Below are 17916 nucleotides of genomic sequence, written 5' to 3'. Positions count from 1 at the left end.
GGCAATTTCTGAGTGTAGAGCCAGGAGTAACCTCTGAACACCGCTGGGTGTGGTCAAGAAAATAAATAAAACAAACACACTATATTCAGTGCTCTTTACTCTATATTAAACTGTATTTGAGTATTTATGATGAAACGTATGTGTAGCAATTTCTTGGCCCTGAAGTTTGTTTGGCGATAATGGATCAGAGGACAGTTGATAGAAAGTTCTCTTAGGTTGCTCCAAGGAACTCAGCCAAATTATCTTCAACTCATTTCCTCCCTGAGTTATATTTTTTACTTACTGTTTCAGGAGGTACTCCAATGGCACATGTTCTTTAAGTCTGTCCACCACATGGTCCATACACATTGGGGAAGGTTCTACAAAATCACCTGAAGCAGTATGTGTTGGTAAATGTATGAAGACAAATGAACTCTTGTACCCTGTGGATCAGAATATAAATTGGTGCAACCTTTTTGCAGCCATATTGAAGAACAATATGGTTCTCTAAAAATAAATGTATCACCTGATTTAAGAACTGGAAAGATAGTACAGAGATAGGAGATAGTACAGAGTATAGGGTGCTTGCCTTACATGCAGCCAACCCTGGTTCAATCCCGGGCACTACATATGCCCCATACAAGCCTTCCCAGGAGTGATCGCTATGTTCAGAGCCAGGAGAAGCCCTAAGCACAGCCAGGTGTATCCTCAAAACAAAACAAAAAGTATACTATGATCCAGTAATACCACTTCTCAGTATTTGTCTAAAAATATGAGTGCATTAATTCAAATATATATGCATCCCTATATTAATGACTACATTATTCGCAATGGCAAAAATACAAAAACGATCAAATTTTCATTGACTTATAACTAGAATAAAATGCTACCCAACTATTTAAAAGAACAAAATGTTTGTTTGTGGTTTGCAACAAGTTGGGTGGAACTTGAGGTAATTATGCTAAGTGAAATAAGTCAGAAACTGAGACAACTTCAGGAATGCAAAACAAGTAATCTATCAAAATACAACAAAATAACTCTAGGATTGGAAAAAGTATCATGTCTCCTGAAAATATGAAGAAAGGTCAGATATATATTTCCAAAGTCTCATCTAAGAGCCATATTATCAAGTCAGATCAAGAGAGAACCTTGAAGACCCTTCTACTAATAGGGGAATCTAAAGTGGCAGTCTCCCAGACTAGCAACCCCCCCCCAAGATGGAATTATCTAGTTGAGACTGGGTCTATAAAAATCTACTGAGGATGGAGAAATAGCATGGAGGTAGGGTATTTGCCTCGCATGCGAAGGATGGCAGTTTGAATCCCAGCATCTCATATGGTCCCCTGAGCCTGCCAGGAGGGATTTCTAAACATACAGTCAGGAGTAATCCTTGAGCACTACCGGGTGTGACCCAAAAACAAAACACAAAACAAAACAAAACAAAAATCTACTCCTCATAATCTGCTCTGTGTCAAATTCTTCAAATTGCCTTCTTAGAAGATGAATCTGTAAACCCAGAGAAGGAAAAATCATGGGTGATGTTCAGGCTCTATTCCCAGCAGTTCCTAGCAATGGAAGTTTTGACAAGATGTAGTACTATCACCAACAGTAGATATTTGAGTTTAGCCACAGTAGATATTTGAGTTTAATATTTGAGTATTCTTCTATATTGAATCCTATTATATTACCCCACCCCACTCCTTAACATTTTCTCCTTCTCCCTTTCATAGAATCTTAATTTTTCTCAAGAAACACCCATCCTGGGGTTGGAGAGATAGTACATCTGACACATATCAGACCTGTTCAATTCCCATGTACCATGTTCCCTATTCAGTACCACCAGCTCTGCCTTGGGTAATCCTAGAGTGCAGAGGCAGGAATAAGCCCAGGAGTACTGCCAATATAGCCTAAACACCAAACCAAAACAAACCAAACAAAATACTTCCTTTCCAAGGGAATAATGTCCCTGTCAACCAACTCACTCATGTGCCTCTCCTAAGGGAAAAAGGCTTAACTGAACTAGAGGTGATTCCATTCCCTTTGGTGGGCTGGAGGAAACTTCAAACTATTTCCTATGATTTGAAAATCGTATCTTAGAACAGCTCCATGAAAAAGAGTATACTTGCCGGTTGCAATGGAGAGGGAAAAAGTTCTATGCTAAAAAGAAAGACCTAGAAAGAAAGTAATTTGTTTTTTCTCTGAATGTTCCTATGTCTGGATGCCTGAGCCAGAGCCTCCTTTCTTTCAAAGATGGAAACTACTGCATCATAGCAGAACACAGAAATGGAAAGAATGGGTGTCCCAAGAACATCATTAACTGCTGGATCAATGTCCACAGAAGTTTGTTCTCATTTTGTTCTTGTTTTTCAATGAAATAATAAAACATGACTCATTCAAGGGCAAAAGTTTCTTATCTGCCTATGACACTCCTAAGCATTGTCTCATTGCACAAGTCACTTTATTGCTCCAATTTCATCCTTGCACAGGTACCCGTGTCCTAGAGTTTTATAAAGTTAGCAATGCATCGGAAACCTTTGTGACTGTATAGTACCTGGTGCCTGGTGAGATTGCAAATGACTGTCAGGAATGGATTTGATTACAGTGCGCTTAAGTGCCATTGTGCAAGGAAGCACAGTCCACAGAGCCATTTCAATAAGTGCCATTTCAATGCTGCCCTATGTTTATAGTTGTCGCCCTCTGGCTGTTTCATGTAGAACATTGCAGTATATATTTACTGGAGTCTTTTTAGGGTGAACTGTAAAATAAAAAAAAAAAATCTCCCATTATAGCTTCTAAAACCCATAAAGGACAAAGAGTAGATAGGGAGTTGCTTTTAGTTTATACTCCTGAGAGATTTAATTATTATTTTTAAAATATGAAAAACACATTTAAACAATATTTAAAAATGTACATGCAAGCCCATCATGCAAAGGAAGCAAGTGTATGTTCACCAGGTGTTATCCTTGCACACACTTTTCAGGGTGAATTAGTGAAGACTATTTTTGGAGGGCAACTTTGCAGAAATTTTGAAAATGAAAAAATTCAAATAAAAAGAAAATGTACAATCCATTTGACCAAGCAATTCTGTATCTAGAAATCTATTCTCCAGCATGAAGAGTAATTTTGTAGTGTACAGAATGCTGGATTTGACCTACCCATACTTATGCTGCACAGTTAATCTTCACAACTCATGGTAGAGTTATTGTTGTCTTTAAAATAGTAGTTTTGTTGAGATACAACTCTCATGTCATAAAATTTACCAGCTCTGAGTGTACAAATTTCTGTGTTTTGTTTTCGTTTTTGTTTTGTTTTTGTTTTTGGACCACACTGGTGGTTCTCAGGGGTTACTCTTGGCTCTGTGCTCAGAAATTACTCCTGGCAAGCTTGGAGGATCTTATAGGATGCCAGAGATAGAACCTGAGTCAACTATGTGCAAGGCAAATGCCCTACCCATTGTACTATTGCTCTGTGTAACCCCACCCTGCATTCTTCATGTAACCTTACCTACAAGAAAGATCCTTCCATTTCTGGGAGGGGTCTTGGGAAGGTTACAAAAGGTTTGGTCTCAGGGGCAAAAGTGGGATTTGCATGGATGCAGGATGGAGGAGGAAACAGTAGGAGATGACTGAGGGACAAGGTACAATGCAGGGCTTAATAGGAATCCAGCATAAATGATTATGATAGGCCACACATGTTGGCTAGGGCATAAATAAAGCTGATATTTCTTGGAACCTGTCTGTGGATGATTGCCTTGCAGCTCACCTGAACTTGCAGACCCGCAGGCTAGAGGGAGTTGGAGCCATGTGTTCTGGGATGGCAGAGAAAGGCCCCTCCATTTATCCCATAATCATCCAGCCCCATCCAAAGGGCCTTTTTATTATTTTATTCAACACTCTGACTATTCAAAGTTTACAATTTAATGGTACTTAGCATATTAACAGATTTGTGCAACCATTACCACAATTTCGCAATATTCTTCTCATCCTTGAAAGAAACCCTCTGTCCAAAAGCAGTCATTGATCATGACCTCAATCCCCCATTCCCACCTTTCATTGCACCTACAACCAATCTTTCCTGGATTTGCTTATGCTGAGTGCTTCACATTTTATATAAATGAAATTATAATGAGTCATCTTTTGTGGCTGACTGCCTCCCGTTAACATAATGTTTTCTAGATGGATTCATGTTATAACATGAATCAGTGGTCCTCAAAATTTTTAAACAGGGGGCCAGATCACTGTTGCTCAGACCATTGGAGGGCCGGATTATAGTAAAAATAAAAACTATGAACAAATTCCTATGCACACTGCATATATCTTATTTTGAAATGAAGAAATAAAACAGGAACAAATACAATATGAGGACCGCGGGTCATAGTTTGAGGACTACTGAATATGGAATCAATATTTTGTTGTTGTTGTTGGTTTGGGGACTACAATCAGTGGTGATTGAGGGCTACTTGTGGTTCTGGGATTGGGGTCATTCCCAGAGGTGCCCAGGAGAACATGTGGAGCCAGGCATAGAACCCAGCCCTCCTGCAAGCAAGTATGCTCAGTACTTCACATATTAATATTAAATTATATTCCATAGTATACATAGACTATGATCTATCTATTCATCAGAAAACACTTATAATTTTTATCATTGATCTATTATAAATAATTATTTATTATTTTTTGGTATATAAGTTTGTGAAAATGTGTTTTCATTTATTGAAGTGTTACATGTCAGATGAGAGTTGTTGTATCATATGATAATTCCCTAGAAAGTAAGTCCAAGAGGTAGAGATTCTTTTTGTTTAACATTTTTTAGGAGCTGTCAATTTTTTTTTTCCAAAGCAGTTTTACCATTTTCAAATCCCATCAAAAACAATTGGGATTCCAATGTCTTCCTATCACTTCCAACCAACATTAGCCTTTGTCTGTATTTTCTTTATAATCAACCCAGCCAACATGAAGTGGTATCTCGTTTATTTAGTTTACCTTTCCTCAATGATAGAAGTAGGAGCTATAATTTTCTTTATTTTGTTAGTGAGGAAATTGAGGCACAGATATTAATTTACCCTTTTTTAGTTGATTATTAAATAAATACTTGTGTATACAAAAGGATAAGCAGAAGAAAGTTAGCCTCAGAAAACATTTTTTTCCTCTGAGAAAACACTATAAACAAATTTAAGTTTATTATCAAGGCTCTGTCTCTACAGAAAAACAACATGTAGTAATCAAAGAATGAATATCTCTATGCTGATATGGAGTAAGTTCCTAATAAATTGCTAGTCTGAGAAAACAGTTACATCATCATATATAATGTGATTCTATAAATATGGGTATGAGTGTTATAGATATAGGGACAGCTGTAAACAATATAACTAAAATTGCACATATTAATGAAATGTAAATGTGGATATAAATAATAAAAATTAGCTATATACAAGATGGAGTGACTATTGCTACAAATTATATATAAATATGTATGTATATTAAAATGCATATATTAATGAACTAGATACTGTCTAAATATAAATGATACATGCCGATATAAATATTAATGTTTAGTTAGGTGTATGGATTGGAAAAGTAAACGCAAAACTTGTCACAAATTCCCTAGGGAATAAGTCCCAGGAGAGGAGGTATTTTTTATTTCTGTGCACTAGATTTGCATGCAGCACCTAGACTAGGAAGTAGGTCGTGACAGCAGTTAAATAAATGTTGGCTGTGAAATAAACAACTTCAGAGATACATAGAAGATAGAAATCTAAGAACTCTGCTTTTACTCCTCAAATCCATGACCTTTCTGTATTCATTATCATTTTTGTTGGGTTTGAGTTTGGGAGGCCACACCTGACTGTGCTCAGGGCTTACTCCAGGCTCTGTGCTCCAGGATTACTCCTGGTAATGTTCAGGGGACTATATGAAATGCTGGAGATAGAACATGTATAAGTTCATAAAAGTGCCTTACTCCCTGTACTTTCACTCTGAATTTGTATCCATTTTGATATAAAACAAACAAACAAATTAATTTGAAACTCTTGGGACCATTGGCAAGAAGATTAAGGTTCTTAGAGAAGTGAGATGAATCTGAGAAATGGTGTCAGCAGCTTCCCAGGGCCCAGAGGGTCCTTTCCTGGCCACAGTGCCTCTCACTGCAAGTGAGGATAGTTCCCTCTCAAGGGAGTGTCATCTCTGGTGGATGGTCTGAAAGGGCAGACAGTCTCTTTCTGCTCTGTTAGGTACCCCATGGCTCCATAAGCCACTCTTCCTATTAACAGGAATCCAGTAGTCAATTGCCAGCAGGGAATCTTTTTTGCTTGAGAAGGCCTTAAAAATCAATATGCTTATTAGCAGTGCATGGACAAGTATTTTTCTTCAATAATTATATAACTCATCCTCACTGGGCTCTCTGAAGAGTTTCACACCATTAAAAAGGGTTTCACATCATACAATACAAGACTACTGGCATCCTGGGTTGGGGAGAAGATATTTAAGAAGTGACTAAGGTAATGACTTGACTTGGCCTTGCCATTGAACTTAGGACATAGATTACAAGAGCTGAAGGAAAATTTGAACAGTGAAAATGCCAAGTTGCATGCAAACTCAAAGTTACCAGAGCCAGGGTGAGAGGAAGGGGACAGGCAAAGAAGGAAAAAGGGTAACAAGTATGTGTCCCACAATGATGTGGCCCCCCCTCACACCTTCTTTCAATGTCCGCACATTCTCTGACTCTGTCTCTAATGATCAGAACATAGGCTTTAAAGTCAGGAAACTCCAGGCTCCATTGAATTTGTGACCCTAAGAAGGTCACTGTATATTTGGTATGTCCCATATCTAAAACAGAGATACTAATTTTCTTCTTCTTTTTCTTTTTTTTTTTTTTTTTTTTTTTTTTTGGTTTTTGAGCCACACCCGGCGGTGCCCAGGGGTTACTCCTGGCTGTCTGCTCAGAAATAACTCCTGGCAGGCATGGGGGACCATATGGGACACTGGGATTCAAACCAACCACCTTAGGTCCTGGATTGGCTGCTTGCAAGGCAAACACCGCTTTGCTATCTCTCCGGGCCCAGAGATACTAATTTTCATCATTTGGAAAGGTACCATGAGTATTTATGAACAAATGTAGATGAAGTGCTTATAATTATTAACAGTTATTGCCAAAACTCAATAAACTCACAATTAGCAACTTCTTCTGAAATGCAATATAAATAAGATATATTATTCTGATATAGATAACTATAGCTATATGTAAAGATATAATTATTCCTATAACTAATGGTAGCTGTGGACTTGAAGGCCTTCCTGCTTACATTAGAATCAGGACACAATCCAAACTCTCCTACTCATCTTACATGATTAGACAAGATCTCATTACTTTTTCCTTCTGACCTCTTGGCTATTTTCTGCTTCACATCTACTCTTGTTTTGTTTTGTTTTTTGGGCCACACCTGGTGACGGTCAGGAGTTACTCCTGGCTATATGCTCAGAAATTGCTCCTGCCTAGGGGGATCATATGGGATACCGGGGATCGAACCCAGGTCAGTCCTGGATCAGCCATATGCAAGGCAAATGCCCTACCACTGTGCTATCATTCTGGCCCCTGCTTCACAGTCTACTCTTATACTAAATGTTTTTATGTTCATCTAGCAACTAGGCTTTCTCAATACTGTTCCCTCTGACTGGACACTCTCCACAAAGTTCAACCCTCTTCTCAAACCACCACTTTCTTTCCCATTGTTAATGTTGTTTCAATGTGGGGTACCAGGGAGACCCACTGTTTTGCTGTGGTGCATGCATGCACATACTTGGTTGTAGTACATCAAAAATCTTATACTCTATTTTATAGTCAGGGTCCCATTTTTTAGATTGGAGTGATACCAGGGATCAAATTTACAGCCTCATATCTCAGAGTCATCCCCAGGCTATTTCTTTGTACTTTCCAATGGTCACTATGAATGATGTCACAGGAAAAAGCAAAAGGAATAGTATAATTTCACAATGAACTCTTATATACCCCCTGATAATTGGTAGTAATTCACCAAAGTTGAACTCAAGCTCTCTCACTCACTCTCTGTCATCTTGTTTCCAAGTGCTTTATTTTTTTTTATTTAAACACCTTGATTACATACATGATTGTGTTTGGGTTTCAGTCATGTAAAGAACACCACCCATCACCAGTGCAACATTCCCATCACCAATGTCCCAAGTCTCCCTCCTCCCCACCCGACCCCTGCCTGTACTCTAAACAGGCTCTCCATTTCCCTCATACATTCTCATTATTAGGACAGTTCAAAATGTAGTTATTTCTCTAACTAAACTCATCACTCTTTGTGGTGAGCTTCCTGAGGTGAGCTGGAAGTTCCAGCTCTTTTGTGCCAAGTGCTTTATTAATTTGATTTTTTATCCTCAATAGCTTAAGTTGCATCTCAAAAAAAGAAAACAAAATAGTTAGAGACACCCTCCTACCTTAAACATAATATCATTAATACACCTAAAATTTCTCAAGATCACTAAATACTTGGCCTTTATCCAAATTTCCCCAGCCATCCCAATTTTCTTTAACAGTCTTTGTATCACACTGTATTAGAATTGTAATTTCCCAAGCTCCAAGCTGTGAGCTCTGAGAATTGAATCTCTCCCCCTTTGTCTCTTTCTCCAGTATTCAGCTCATAATAAGCCAAAGAGAGTATTTACTAAATGAAAGAACAACCCAGGGTAATTACTGCAAAAATAGAGAAAGGTCTCCATATCCCAGCCCAGTTCTACATGCAAATGCACACACAGTCCCTTGAAGCAGTGGGCCAAGTCAGAAACCAGAGGGGCATTCCAGCTTCCCTAGATGAATGATACCCAGCTGACTCCCATACTTTTAAAAGAAAGCACCTAGCACCTTCCTATGTCAAGGTTGAGATCTGAGAACCCAGCTTGGCTTCTGACTTCCATTGTCCAGTGTCTGACTTCCAGTCTCTGACTTCTGATGTGTCACTTCCTTCCCGAGTAGTAGCCCAAAAGGTCACACATTCCCGACTCTGATGTTCTGTTCTGATTCCTCCCAAAAACAAAAACCCATTTGGGTCACTTCTCTAAAAAGCCTTTTGTGTACCCCCAGTACCCAACCTCACTCTCCAGCCTCCAGAACTAGTTTGACAGCCCTTCATCCTGTTTGACAGCCTTTCTATCCTGACTCTGTCCTCAAACTTTTTAAACAGGGGGCCAGTTCACTGTCCTTCAGACTGTTGGAGGGCCATATTATAGTAAAAACAAAAATTATGAACAAATTTCTATGCACACTGCATATATCTTATTTAGAAGTGAAGAAACAAAATGGGAATAAATACAATATGTGGCCCAAGGGCTGTAGTTTGAGGATCATTGTGTAATCCCTCTTGTTTGAGGGCCAATGGAAATCCTCTAAAATCAAACACTTTCTGCTGACTTCACAGCTTTTTCCTAAAGTGCTCTCCTTTAAAAGCCTGGCTCCAACAGAGAAGCTGGAGAAACACAGACAACACTCTTGGCAGGGCCCTTTCAATTGCCAACCCTACCCTGGAGTAGGGTATAAATGCCTTAGAGGTAGTCTTGGAGTTCCTACCACCATAGCTGAGTAGTGAGCAAAGCAGAGGTCTCTTCTCCCTGTCCCAAGATAGCTACGACCCGAGTCCAAGGGTTCCTGGGAGTCCTCAAACCAAGCCAGACTAGCCCCTTGCTGTCATACCATCATCATCTCTTTCCCATAGTGGTACCGACAAGTGGCTGCAGGCATGGGCATTGAAGATTTGAAGAGAATATTATAAAACTTCAACAAAAATTCTTCTTAGGAATAAATAAGCATCTCCTAGGATGCAGAAGACAAGATGATAATGCTCTTTTATCTTCACATAAGATTTTCAGAATACAATACTTTTTCATGCACTTCTTTTTTTTTTCATGAACTTCTTTTTTTTTTTTAATATGCTTATGTCCCTTTAGTAGTACATTTTGAAATGGCAATCGTGGTTAGTCCTATGAAGAAAATTATTATACTGGAAATTAAAATTCTAGAAAGCTAATCATTAAAGGCTAAAGTTTTTTCCCCCTTCTCCCACCCCATTTGCAATTTTTTCAAAGGATATCATTCTTTATATATCTTGGAGTACATATTTTTAAAGAAATTTACATTTTCACTCAGTGTAAAATTCTAGGCAATTAAATGTAAACATATAATAAAGTAACATTAAGAATGTCAATTATTTTTTCCAAGTTCAGCAGCTACCTTGCACCTCCCATCATAATCCCCCAAGTAATTTTAGATCTTTGATCAAGACCATCAGCTTATTAATTCATTTCTTTTCTTTTCATCAGTTTTCTTTTGATTTTGGGGCCACACCCAGCTGTTCTCAGGGATTATGCCTCGCTCTCTGCTCAAGTATTATTACTGAAAGTCTCAAATAAACTATATGAGATATTAGATATTTACAGCATGCAATGTGATAGCCTTGCTTGCTATACTATATCTCCAGCCCTCTCATCATATTAGTCTCATAAATTAAATAGACGTGATTAACATCACTTTTTAATCCTTATTTTGCACACATAAGTTAAACTCTTAGTGTATTTTTGTTTTGTTTCAGTGCCACACTCAGCAGTGCTCAGGGGATACTCCTGGTTCTGTGCTCAGAAATTGCTCATGACAGGCTTGGGTAACCATATGGGATACTGGGGAACACAATAAATGCCCTACCAGCTGTGCTCTCACTCCTGCTCCTCTGTTAGTGTTTTTATCAGTGTCTTGCAAATTTTTAATATCTAGGTCTTTCCCTTCCTGTGTTAAATTTATTGAAGCATTTCATGCTTTTAAATGCAAGTGTAAATGAGATTGCTTTTGTTTCTGTTTCTAATTTTTGCATCTAATAATGCAAAAGATTTTTGTATGTTAATTTTGTAACCAGTTACTGTATTCATTAATTTTTCTTTAATAGCTTTTTAATGGAGTTTTTAGTTTTCTATATATTATGGTATAATATAAAAATACTGATAGTTTCACTTTTTATTCAGTTTAGTTTTTTTTATTTCTTGTTGTTGTCTAATTACTCTAGCTAGTATTCTAATAATAAATTAAATGCAAGTAATTAATATCAACAACCTTGTCTTGCTCCTAATTAAATTTTTTCAATTATCTATCATTGAGCAAGGTGTACTATAGGTTTACAGTGTATGGTCTTTATTTTGATGGTCTATGTTCCTTTTATTTATATTTTTTTGAGAATTCATGTCATAAATGGGTACTGAGTATGATCAAATGTTTACTCAGTATCAGTTGATAGTATCACAAATTTTTTGCCTTAATTCAATTGACATAATGTGTCACAGTGATTTATTTCTGTATGTGTAGCCATCTTTGAATCCCTAGAATAAATCCCACTTAATTGTGATGTATTGATATATTGTTAGATTCGATTTGCTAGTATTTTTGGAGAATCTTGCATGCCTTTATCAGAGATATTGGCCTGTGGTTCTCTTTATTTGCAAGGTTATTTTCTGATTTTGATATTAGTATTATGTTGGTCTCATAAACTATGTTTGGTATTTTTTAAGAGAATATGAGAACATGTTTGTTATTGTTTGAATGTTTGATAAGATGTTATATGCAATTCTATCCAGAAAAATATTCCACATCTAAGCCCTTATTCTATTAATAAGTTATGTTGGGGAGGATTGGGTTCAAACTGAGATCTCACTGGTACATGAGGTTCCTTTCAGATCATGCCAAGAGTGTTCAGATGTGCTGGCTTCCCCTGGCTCCAGTATCTGCACACAATTGGAGCACAGGGAGGAACTGTTTATCTTTTTTCATTTGTTTCTTTGTTTTTTGAAGGTGGCAGCCCAAGCATTGCTCAGAGTTCCAGTTGGCCCCTCATAGTAAGTCTCAGCCAACATACCCTGCAGTTTGCTGTAAGTGTCCTAGGATATATTTCTACTCAGGTTCTGCAATCAAGTGGATTATCTGGGACACTCTGATAGTGCTCATGGCCTCCATAGCCCACATCTATTGTGTTGGGAGCCCTTCAGATCTGCACCCTGAAATGTTCAAGGGATCGTGTGGAACTAGGAATCAAACCAAAGTCAAAAACAGGCAAGGCATTTATCTTAACCCCTGTACTATTTCTCTAGTCTGGAGCTTCTTAACATTCTATTGAATGAATATTCTCCAACCCTTTAACACCTTGCTTACACACCAGTCCATAGAATAGCAGTTATCACCACCATAATGGACTAGTGGTTTTCAACCTTTCTAGACATATGAAACAGCACCATGTTGTAATTGAAGATCACAGTGCTAAAAGTTAAGGATATTAACCCATTTTAATAATGCAATATTATGGGTATTTCAACTAGCACAGAACAAAATCCAACAGACTAATACCCTAAGAAGCCTGAGTGGTGAAGGCTGGAGAAGTGAGAGTGAAATGGGTAATAAGTTAACCTTGGCCTCTCTGTCTTCTTCCTCCTTCACCACAGAATCTTAGTGTGTTCCTCAGCCTCTGTGGGTTTTAGATTTTTCTCCTTTAACTATATGTGATATGATCTTTCCATAGAATTATTGGGGGGGGAGCATGGAGGAAGAATAAAGTGGAAGATGAAACCCAGAGTCTCAAATGTGCAAAGCATGTCAGTCCCTGACGCTGTCCATAGGGACTGTTAGGCAAGTGAGATGAGATAAGTGTGAAGAGGAAAAAGCCTCATTTAGTCTATATGCTGGAGCCATGAAAACTAGATGGTACATTCCAAAGTGAGCATCAGGATTTAGGAAAGAATCTCATGTCCTTTTATTTGACCTCCTCTAGCCCCCAAGGGAGGTTTGCATGAGAAAGCAGTGAATATACAGAGGAGGAATTTGGGAGTGAGCATTAAAAGTTCCCCAGCTTCCAATTTCCCAACTCTCAGACACTCTTCTACCCTGGAGTATGGGCATCTTTAAGGGCTCATATCTTCTGGATCAAACCTAAGAAACAAATCCAGGAGACAAGAGAGATGGACTGGCTAGCACTTAGAGGCCCCCATAGATAAAAAGGAGGGTGTTCTATGAAATATTCTCAATATTGTGCCAAAAAAGATAATCATGTTTAGAGAAGTAGTGCCTAAAGCCAGGATATCAGTTTACAATATTAACAGTCCAAAAACTTTCTGCACCCCTCCTTTCTCCTCTCCCTACCAGGAGTCAGAATCCTTAGGAAGCTCTAAGGAAGCATATAATAGAAAATGACAAAATTAACAAAAACACTTTTCCTAAGTTCATTCAACAAATGAAGGTAGATAAAGAATCTGAGTTGGAACAAAGTTGAAAACCTGTATTATTTCATAGACTCCAAAATAACAATAGTTGAACCAGGTAAATCTATCAACCAGACCTGTTTCTTGAAAATCATTCTAGTGTTGTCATGAAACAGAAGGTAGGAAAATCAGATATTCTAATTTTCATTCCTGGTCAAGGAAAGAGTTGAGGCTTCACAGGAAGGATTTAGGGGTAGTAAAAAGCAACACTAAATATGACTTCCTCTCTCTCTCTCTCTCTCTCTCTATATATATATATATATATATATAGAGAGAGAGAGAGAGAGAGAGAGAGAGGAAGTCATATTTAGTGTTGCTTTTATATATATATAAATCCACAATTCCCATCTATTTAATATATGTTCTACATATGTGAAAATTTATCCTAGTCTCTGGCCAAATTAGAAAGGAATTCATTTAATAATCATTTAATTTAATTTAATAATGTAATAATTTAATTTAATAATTCATTTAATAATCATTGTCATTCTCAATTCCTTCTCTATCACTATTGAGCCATTCCATTTCCTTAGATCAATGGAAAAAGTTAACAACAGACAAATCATTTAAGAGTTTCCACATTCTTGCACCAGAGAGATAGTACAGTGGGTAGGGGACTTGCCTTGCACACAGTCAACTCAGGTTCTATTCCCCTGTAGCTCTAAATCCACCAGGAACAATCCTGAGCAAAGCCAGGAGTCAGCATGAGCACCACACGGTGTTGCCCCATCAAACAAAAACAATACACAACAACAACAACAAAAGAGTTTCTGCATTAATTAATATTCTCTAATTTTGCAACTTAAATGTAAATGATATTTGCAACCCTCTATACCTATGATTCAGAGAAAATTAAACTGACACAAAACTTGGAAACTTTAGAGTCACTTACTACTCCAGAAAGAAGTGAGTTAAATCTTACTTTCCACTACTTGATAGCTGTGTGGCCTTAGGTGAATTACTTAATCTCTCTGTTCTACAATGTCATCTACAAAATAGACGTAATAAAAATGTCATCCAGTAGGGTTACTATATGGAGTAAATGAGAAAACAGATGCGAACTCTTAAAACAATGCCTGACACAAGGGAATGATTCAACATCCATAGTTCTACTATACATCAATCTCTCAAGATGAAAATGGTGCTAACCTCAAATTATTATAATGTAGGAAGCATTGTGTAGAAAACACAGATTCTAAAAGACACTGCCTGCATTCGGAGCAAGCTGGAATGAGAAGCACATTTTATTATCGCTAGCAAGATGGAAGGAGACAAAGTAATATGTCTTTCAAAATATGATGCATATATGAATACAACAATGGCAGCTGTTGTTAAGAGAACGATCATTGCAGCAAACCTACCTGACATCAAAAGACATCAGAAGCATTGAACAGAGATCAGAGTGAGAAGCTTCTGGTCTTGACCTCATTTGTTTTTACTACCTTACCAATGGCAAAGAACTCTTGAGTAAAGAAGATGTTTTGAATCTCCTAAAAAGCCATCCCATGCTCGAACCTGTCCTCCCACCTTCACTTCTCACCAGTATCTCTCAGCCTCTCTCCTGTGTTACTTGCACTGGTTCTTTGTCCATGGCAGGTCCAGCTGTACAGTGAAAGATGAGGTCCCAGCTTTCCTCATCCTTCTGCTAGGGTGAGATGTCTGTGGGTCCAGCTCTCTCTAGACCTGGCTCCCACTCAGCTCCCCAGGGCCTGGGGCCTGAGGACTGATGGAGAAGCAGGCAGAACAGATAAAAAGCTAGTCCCCCCCTACGCTGCCGGAAATCATTGTTTAGACGATTCCCAAACTGAACAAAAACAAGTGCAACGTAGGAGAAAGGAGAGAAAAGTGCCATTCAAGGCCATTATGACAGTCCCGCTACTCCGTGTATCTGGGAAACAAAGGGGCCTTGTGTATGAGGACAATGCTATGTGTTAGCAGCTTCTTTTTGTGGCGCGTGGGGATCGAGGATGAGAAATGAGGCCATGGTTGCTTGCCTGGGTCTGATGCGCTCTGAATGTCCCTCATCAGACCCAGCAGGTGGGTCTGAGTTGGGAAAGGAACTTTGGGCTCCCAGCCATGGTGTTCATATTGTAGAGAGGGTTCATCGCCCAGGAGTAAACCAGTCTTTTGGGCATGGCAAAGCCTCCAAATATTTCTCTATACTCCTCTTTTTTCTTGTCAGTGTCAGAGAATCACAAGTTAAAACTGAAAAGAAACAAATATATCAACTCTCCAAACCTAGATAGCATTTACTACTTCCACCTGGTTGGGACAACTGCCCAGCCATGGAACGTATTAACAGAAGTTGATGAGGCCAGTTGGACTCTGTGGAGTCCCCATAATGCTCTAGAAACTGTCCTGTGAGCAAGTTTCATTGCTGATCTCATTTGAGTCTCAAATCCAAGTTCTGTCAGTATGATACATAGATTGCAATAAGGTTTTTCTCTGAGTTTTCATTTTCCTACCAGATGGGTAAATTGTTCATGTGAATTATATCTTATTGAAGACATAAAAAATTTAAATGATAATGAATTTCTTTTTTGGTTTTTGGGTCATACCCGGTGACGCTCAGGGGTTACTCCTGGCTCTGTGTTCAGAAATTGCTCCTGGCAGACACAAGGGACCATATGGGATGCCAGGATTCGAACCACCTTCCATCCTGGGTCGGCTGTATGCAAGGCAAACACTCTACCGTTGTGCTATCTCTCCGGTCCTGAGAATGAATTATATAACAAAGATACACACACACACACACACACACACACACACACACACACACACACGCACTCACCAAATAAAAGGCTCCTGGGGCCGGAGCAGTGGTGTAAGCAGTAGGGCGTCTTGCAGTGCTAACCTAGGACAGACCGCAGTTCAATCCCCTGGGGTCCCTATGGTCCTCCAAGCCAGGAGCAATTTCTGAGCCCATAGCCAGAAGTAAGCCCTGAGTGTCAATGGGTGTGGCCCAAAACAACAACAACAACAAAAAATTAGGATTCTATCCTAACAAAACTTAAAACTAAGATTTCAGGGACCAGAACAGAAAGTTAGTACAGTCGGTTAGGTATTTGTCTTGCATATACATATATATACACATATGTACATATGTATATGTATATATATTTATATATGCATATATGTATGTAAATATTCATATATATGTATATATATAACAAGATGAATCCCAGGCACCCCATATGGTCCCTAGAGCCCCACTAAGTATGATCTCTGAGCATAGACAGGTGTGATCCCCCCAAAATATTTTAAAAATGTGATATTATAATAGAAATATCGGTTCTGTAGTCTTCTCTTTACAGCAATCTTACAGGAAAGAGAGGAGAAAAGATTAAAAAAAAAAGATGGCTTTCTTCAGAGGTGTAGAGCTCAAACTATAGTGACCAACTGACCTAATGTTAGCACTAAAATTCCTGCATGACGGGAAATCTTTTATTATGGGGAGGACTCAGGATTTCTGGGTCAACTGAGATGGTTGATCACTCAATGCAAATTGTTGGGTATATCTTGGGAAGGTTGCTTTTAATGGCTACTATGTGAATCCCTCTGTGAAATCATTGGGCGCCTATTTAGCTATAAATCATCCTTGAGCTCCCCCTAATGGTCAAATGTTATTTTTATTGTTTCCATTTTACAGATGAGGAAAGTGAGGTTCTGAAAATTGAACAAAAATAGTCAGACCTCTGGGCAGAAACGTGAGTTTTCAGCTAGAGAAAGACCAGAGATATATCTAGCATGGTGCTTGTCAGTTTAAACGCAGGACTGCTCCAATTTGATTTTAGGCTCTGCTACTACCAAGCTACATGATGTTGAGCAAGTTACTAATAGTGGCCCCATCTCCACATGTGTAAAGATAGGGAAATAAGGGGCCGGGAAGGTGGCGCTAGAGGTAAGGTGTCTGTCTTGCGAGCGCTAGCCAAGGAAGGACCGCGGTTCGATCCCCCGGCGTCCCATATGGTCCCCCCAAGCCAGGGGCAATTTCTGAGCACGTAGCCAGGAGTAACCCCTGAGCGTCAAACGGGTGTGCCCCCCCCTCAAAAAAAAAGATAGGGAAATAATAAACAATAATTGTGTGTATGTGTGTCACATATGATTGTTATGAAAAACCAATTAGTCAGGAGGCTTTGAGTGAAGCCTGGCATGTAGAAAATTTATTAAATGAATGAAAACAAGCAAGTGCCCCAAATTTGAAAGAAACCAGGTTAGTCCCTAAAACAAAAAAAGACAATGAGATTAAATCATTCGCATGAACTCTGACATTCTGTTCAGTTCCATCTAATGAAAATGTTATAGCTTAGGGTCACTGGAGGTTGCAATTCTGCTTTTCAGTTTCTACAAAAGGGTCCCCGAACACTATTTAATCACAAAAAAGACATTTGTATCTCTATGTCCACTGCAGCACTGTTCACAGTAGCCAAGATATGAAAATAACCCTAGTGCCCAAGAAGAGATGAGTGGATAAATTGTGGTATATATGCACAATGGAATACTACTCAGTTATAAGAAAAAGATCAAATCATGCAATTGAATGGAACTAGAGGGAATTATGCTGAGTGAATTCAGTCAGAAGAGAAACAGTTTTAAAATGATTTCACAAATGTAAGATATAAGGATGCACAGTAAT

The 17916-nt window shown here is 38.5% G+C and overlaps 1 protein-coding gene across 1 annotated transcript in view; it reads right to left on the bottom strand.

Moving 5' to 3' along the window:
- Positions 1-15131, bottom strand: part of PRR5L (proline rich 5 like) — a 196213-nt gene extending 181082 nt beyond the window's left edge. Inside the window, exon 1 of the mRNA XM_049779994.1 lies at positions 14851-15131. The gene's annotated coding sequence lies outside the window, so the exon portion shown is untranslated. The remainder of the gene's footprint in view (positions 1-14850) is intronic.
- Positions 15132-17916: the final 2785 nt, after the last annotated feature.

This window comes from Suncus etruscus, chromosome 9 (genome assembly GCF_024139225.1).
Source record: "Suncus etruscus isolate mSunEtr1 chromosome 9, mSunEtr1.pri.cur, whole genome shotgun sequence".
Taxonomy (NCBI): domain Eukaryota; kingdom Metazoa; phylum Chordata; class Mammalia; order Eulipotyphla; family Soricidae; genus Suncus; species Suncus etruscus.
This window is presented reverse-complemented; position numbering and strand designations above follow the sequence as displayed.